This window comes from Taudactylus pleione, unplaced genomic scaffold (assembly GCF_031769625.1).
Source record: "Taudactylus pleione unplaced genomic scaffold, aTauple2 ptg000230l, whole genome shotgun sequence".
Classification (NCBI taxonomy): Eukaryota; Metazoa; Chordata; class Amphibia; order Anura; family Myobatrachidae; genus Taudactylus; species Taudactylus pleione.
In genome coordinates this window covers 9,664,159-9,671,064 of record NW_028284632.1, presented here as the reverse complement: position 1 = coordinate 9,671,064, position 6,906 = coordinate 9,664,159, and positions in this window count along the sequence as shown.

Here is a 6,906-nt window from a genome sequence, read left to right as displayed (position 1 = left end):
TCACCCACAGAGGAACAGAGGCGTCGGCAAGAGGTGGCGGATGTTGTGGGGCAGATGCGCCAACATGTAATCGGCCTTCTGGTGGCCCTCGACCGGCTGTCTGGCCTCCTTCGGCATTAGATTTTTTTTTTTGGTTCTATTTTCCAAATAAATTTATTAAGACAAATATACGTTGTGGCTCATTTTTAAAAACCAAAACCAAGATAGTTTAGCCTGACATAAGTTCCTGCAAGGATTTCCCTTTTTTAAAAGTTAGATTGTGTTTTGTCTTTGTATGTCAAACAGACACCAGAAACACATAACAGTAACAATGTCATTTCCCTTTTTGGGTGTAGTGTCAATTACAGATTTCTACATTTTCCAGGTTCCTACTTGGTGCGCAAGCTGCTTAGGCCAATCTTACAAATCCCAAGGTTGGGCCAGGCTTCCTTTTGGTGTGGATTGGGAAGCTGAAAACATATTTCAGTTTTGCTCAACTGGCGTCAGTACTGGTTTACCCCTTAGTCAAATGTAACTTGTGTTAACCTGGTTACACTTGCTGTTAACGTCCCAAAAAAGGAAGACCATTTCACTCTTCAAACATTTATTCACAACATAACAGAGAAAACAAAGTGGTCACTCCCAAAAAAAATACACAGTGATAAATTCAAATACAACACATACCAAGAAATAATTAAATAAAAACACAAAATCAAGAACTGGTTGACGAAGGACCATGCCAACATGATTCCACAAACATGGCGTTGCGATATGGGTTCCAGAATATATGCCCAAAATGACCAGATCCAGGTTTGGTAAGGGTAGCAGGAAGTAGTGAGCGTTGGAGTGCCAAAGATTATGTGAACAAACAGAAGATGGTGAGAAAAATAAAAATAAATTAGATGTTCGCCAAAAAACACAAACACATTAGGTATAAACACTGGAGTTTTGTTCAAACTTACCTAAAAAATCTGGCCACCACATCATCGCGTATGGCCCCCCCACATACTGACCTTCGACCAACCTCGGGGGGGCCATCCTCAGGTAAGGCATCCTCTGGCTGCATTGGGACACCACTCCTTATGGCAATGTTGTGAAATATCCCACACAGGACCACAATTTTCGACACCATATCCGGCACATACATGAGCTCGCCACCAGAGCGGTGGAGGCATCTGAATCGGCCTTTTAAAAGGCCGATACAGCGCTCCACCACTTGCCTGGTGGCTGTAAGTGCGGAATTATACGCACTTTGTGGCCCTGGTGTGGGAGCCAAATAAGGAGTGAGCAGCCAGGACATGCAAGGGTATCCACTGTCTCCTGTGAACAAAAATAGACCACATCAGGAACACTGTGTATCAAGCTTAACATTGTTATGTACTAAAGGTCTCCACTTACCCAGAAGCCACGCATCACCAGCTTGTAGGTTGGTTAATTTCTGCCATATCCCTGATTGCCGGATGACGAAGGAGTCATGAGCACTTCCGGGTAATTTAGCATTCAGGGACAGGATCTGGAGGGAGGCATCACATACCACCATTACATTCAGGGAGTGATAGTGTTTCCTGTTTCTAAATATTGCCTCCAGCCGTGCTGGAGGCTGAAGTGGTATGTGAGTACAATCCACAACCCCTATGATGTGTGGGAAGCCAGCTATTTGGTAAAAATTGGCCTTGGCCACACTAAGGGCACCCATATCCAAAGGCATTTTAATAAAATGATGGAGGTGCTTGAAAAGTGCCTCCATCACTGCCCTCAGGATCCTGGAAAAGGAGGATTGGGAGATGCCCGCCACTATTCCCACCGTTGTTTGAAATGATCCTGAGGCACAGAAATGTAACACCGCCATAAATTGCGTCAGTGGTGGTATTGCTGTTGGACTGTCAATTTGCCGCTCAAGATCACTTTCTATTAATGAGAGAGTGTCTATGATGATTTTGGGAGGTAGACGGTAGCGTCTTAAAACCTCATCATCGGGCATTCCAAAAAGGGTGACACGTGTTCGAAATATCTGGGGCCTTGCATGCCTACGATGCCTACGCCTGGGACGAGTTTGAGGTTGGTCGTCTTCCGGGAGCAGGGCCAGAACAATTCGCCCCAGATCTACCTGAAATTCAAAGTTTACAATGTAAGGCTTTTGACCCACCCCAAAAGTAAGAAAAAACAACTTAGCTTTCTGATACCATCCATAGCTGCTTACATGCCGGGGTATTGTCATGATACGTATAAACTGTAAAAAAGCCAACAATGAGACTTCAAAAATTTAGAGGGTGTTTTTTTTGTTTAAAAATTGTTGCAAGCCAACACAGAAAATAGCGGAAAAACACATTTGGCCATCGATGAAAACGACATTGCACACCGTACGTCAAATAGGGTTCAAATGGACCCAAAAAATGGAAAAGGGAAAAGCAAAACTGGATTATATGATGAATAAGCCGTCAAAAATGCGGTAATTAAATCGCAAATGCAAGTCGCTACACCAACAGTCAAAAATGCGGTAATTAATTCGCAAATGCAAGTCGCTACACCAACAGTCAAAAATGCGGTAATTAATTCGCAAATGCAAGTCACTACACCAACAGTCAAAAATGCGGTAATTAATTCGCAAATGCAAGTCACTACACCAACAGTCAAAAATGCGGTAATTAATTCGCAAATGCAAGACAAAAAATGGACTTACCCAACTCGAATATATAAGATTTCCACAAAAAACTTCTTTGGGTCCGAAAACCAAAAAAAACTAAAAAAGATGAAATGAGTGTTAAACAAATTAACGAACCACAAAACAGAAGAATACACCAATTGGCCACAAATTTGAATGCACAAAACTTACCAAATCAGGAAAGGATGTGGAAAAAATGAAAAAAATGCGAACGGAAAAACCAAAGAAATGTAGCAAAAACAAACAAAAAACCAACTCTGCCAAATCCTCCAAACGCAAACAACCAAATCCAAACCACTTAACCGACAACACTCCAACAACCCCACCTCGACTCCACACACACCAAGCCATAAATAGTGTTTATTTTCCCGCACAAATTAAGGATGAATCATAGGGACGCACAATCAATGATGCGGCCGCAAACTAAGGACGCATGTATAAATCACATAGAATTTCTGGATGATTTCATGCTGGAAGCAGAGACATGGCTTCAAACCAGGGAAACAATGGTCAAAATTGCGGCGGTAAGGCCTTCATGCATTTTGTGTCAATGATTCTTTTAAAACATAATATTGTGCAAGTTGTGAAGTGGCTAAATCTGCATATTTACCCAAATAGGTGAGGAGGATGACATGGAAGAGACTGCTGGCCCCAGTCAACCCGCCAAAGCTGGCAAAAAAAAAGGCAGCCACATTTCACAAGCAAGGAGATGGAGGTTTTGATCCAGAAGTGCGTTGACATCCTGCCCCAGGCAGCCAGGAATATGAGCCAAAGCCAGAAGTGGAGAATGTGGGAGGAGGTCGCCGTTGCTGTCAATAGGGTGGGTGATTATGTCCGTCTAGCCCGTGATGTCAAACGGCGGTAAGTAAACACTTTCCCATCCTATAAACAAACCCCATTGTAAAAAAAAGGATAATGGTTCCAAATTCATTCCACAGATGGGCAGACTTCAAATATCGTCTCAAACAAAAACTTGCCGACAGGGCTAGGCATGCAAGGGGGACAGGTGGGGGTCCCACCCCTGTGTCATTGGAGTTGACAGACTTAGAAGAGATGGCACAGGGGTGTGTGCAGGCTGTGGAGGTGTTTGGCGTGTCCAACATGGATACGGACATGCCAGACTTTGCGGCTCCTCATGTTGGCCAAGGTAAGTCTTGTGATGTCACCAACTCAGAAATGCTATTGTGCCAATATGTAGATTCTAATGTGAGTCTTTTCTCCAATTTCCTAACAGAGACAGAGGCGGATGAGTCTGCTCCAGAGGGGAGCCTTGGGCGCAGAATTTCTGCTGGCTCTGCAGGGGAGGAACCAGTACATCCGGCTGAGGACCCTGCAGAAGCCAGTCCAGGGCGTGCCCCCTCGCAGGCAGTGGGCCTCCTCACAGAACTCAATTTTAAATCGGATTGCCATACGGAGATTCTGCAGAGGATGGACGCCAGTCTGATACGGGTGGCTGAGGCCCTGGAGCAAAATGCTGCGGCCAACGTGACCATTGGTCAGGCCCTGGCGGAAAATACCAGGGCCAACATCCGCATCGCCGATGCCCTGGAGCAGCTCGTTCGCCAGCACATGGTGGAGCCGACCTCCCTTCCTGCCGGAACATCCGGATCCTCCACCTCTGGCACAACATCAGCCAATCCTCCAAATGTGCCTAGCCCTGTGCCTAGTCCAGAGGCCACAACATCTGCCTCTGGACAGGCCAGCCCGATGGCATCCCGGACCCGGTCTGGCGCCCACCCTCACCCAGCCAAACGGGCGAGAAAACGGTGACAGCAATGGCGACTTTTCCCACACTCCTTCTGTGCTTGGCTCATATTCCTTTCTGGTCAAAACTTCCCTCTCCTTTCTTGTGAAATGTTTTTAAATTTTGTATTTACGCTTATGTTAGTAGTTATGTTATATTTTTTTTTGGATCAAATATCTTGGCCACAAAAAAAGGCAATACAATATTAGGCCAATTTGTTTGTGTGTAAACAATAAATTAAAAACAAAACACTGACATTGTATTGTGACATTATTGTACAAATGGGTTACATTTAATCCTGGCCTTAAACGCAAAAACTGACCCTCTTTAAAAAAAAAAAAAGGCCTCTTTAAGGAACGTTTAAAAAATCACATAGCGATGCAAATTCCACAGTAAACCAAAAAAAAGGGGAGCTAATTAAAAGATGATGACATTATTGTTACAATAGGCCATAACCACCAAATTGTGGCCAAAATAAAACCCCAAAAATGTACGCTAATTGATTGTGTAATCATGACATTAGCAGCTCTGATTTCCACCTGCGTACGCTTTTGTGCTATCCCAATAAACTGCTTTCCAAACACATACCAAGCCGGATTTCAATCCAACACTAATTACTTTACTGACCAGCCGCGATTAATCGCTGCACCATCGTGGAGTCCCGGGACGGAGGAGAAGGCCATCGCCAATGTGGTCGAGTAATCCTGACCCTAAGCTGTGCGAGCATTTTGAAGGGAAAGCGGATGTTTCAGTGACGTATGAGACGGTCCGAACACATTTGACGTTCGCATCTGCTAATGTATGTACGCCCCAAAAACGCCTCGCCACGCCTGCGTTTTTTCATCTCCACCCCCGTCAACACCCAAAAACGCCCTGTTCTGTCAATCACATTTGACATGTCACTTCCTGTACGCTATTTTAGGAACGAGAGAAAAAAAGCTCGCAATCTGCCGTACGCACATGCGCAGTGTAACACCGACGCATGCGCGGTTAGTCAACATCGGAACGCAACGAGCGTACTGTTGTTAACGTGCGGCTCTGAATGAGGGCCAATATTCCGGATAACGCTATTTTGTGCACATTGGATGTACATAGCTTGTACACTGTGATACCTCACCAGGAGGGATTGAACGCTGTGGATTCTTTTCTGCATAATTGAAGGTTTGATAAATTGGATATCAACTTGTTTTTGAATTTACTGGAATTAACACTCAAGAGGAATTATTTTTTGCATAATGGAACATTTTATTTACAAATTAGTGGATGTTCTATGGGATCTAATGTATCGCCCTCATTTGCTAATATTTTTATGTTTGCGCAGGAACATATTTTTTTTCTTCACTGATCCTGATATTTTCCAACACATTTTATTTTATAAACGGTACATTGACGACCTACTATTGATCTGGACAGGCGACAGGGACAAATTGATATATACCATTGACAACATCAATGCATCATCCAACGCTATAAAATTCACTTATCAGTGCAGTGACACCAATGTTCACTTTTTGGATGTTAATCTAACTTTGAATAATAATCGCATTGAAACCTCAGTATATACCAAAGATACTGACAGAAATACTCTGTTGGTTTCTAGTAGTTTCCACCCCCCGGCCCTCAAAAGGGGCCTGGCCAAGTCTCAAATGGTGCGAGTAGCCTGCATAACAAGTGGTAGAAGCAAGGTTAATTCTGAGCTAGACAAAATCATCCATAGGTTCATACAAAGAGGCTATGAAGCGGCCTTTTTAGCACAACAAAAGGCAGAAGTATTGAATATACCTAGAGAACAGTTATTGAACTCTAACCAGAAGCGTACTTCAAAAACACATAATCCATTTGTCTCTGAATATACCTTGGCCAGTCCAGTCATTTCAAAAGCCACCAAAGCACTCTGGCCCATCATATCCACAGACCCTGAGTTGCCTAAATTAGCTAATTGTAAACCCCTTATTAGTTATAAACGAGGTCGTAATCTCAAAGATATCTTAGTAAAAACAGACATCACTCCTTTTTTCTCACAGAATAGTGAGGTGATGTATAAAAAACCCGGGTGTTATCGCTGTGCCTCGTGCGTCACCTGTGGTTATTTAGAAGTGGGGCATACATTTAACCATCCGCACACAGGAAAGAGGTATCATATGAAGCATGTACTTACATGCTCTACGCGATTTGTTATATACCTCATCACCTGCCCCTGTGGACTTTCCTATGTCGGCCAGACGACACGCATGTTTAAAGAGCGCATGGCCATGCATCGCTCCTCCATTAGAGCAGCCTTGGCAGGAAAAGACTCCGATCAATCGGTAGCCCGTCACTTTAAGGATGCTCGGCACACACTGGCATCGTTGCGTTATAAGGTCATTGACCACGTTCCAGCACAAATCAGGGGAGGTGATCGCACTAAGCGATTGTTGCAAGTAGAGGCTAAGTGGATTCATTTACTTGACACAATTTATCCACGAGGGTTAAATGATAAAATTTCCTGGAATGCATTTACATAGTACATACACCGTTATCC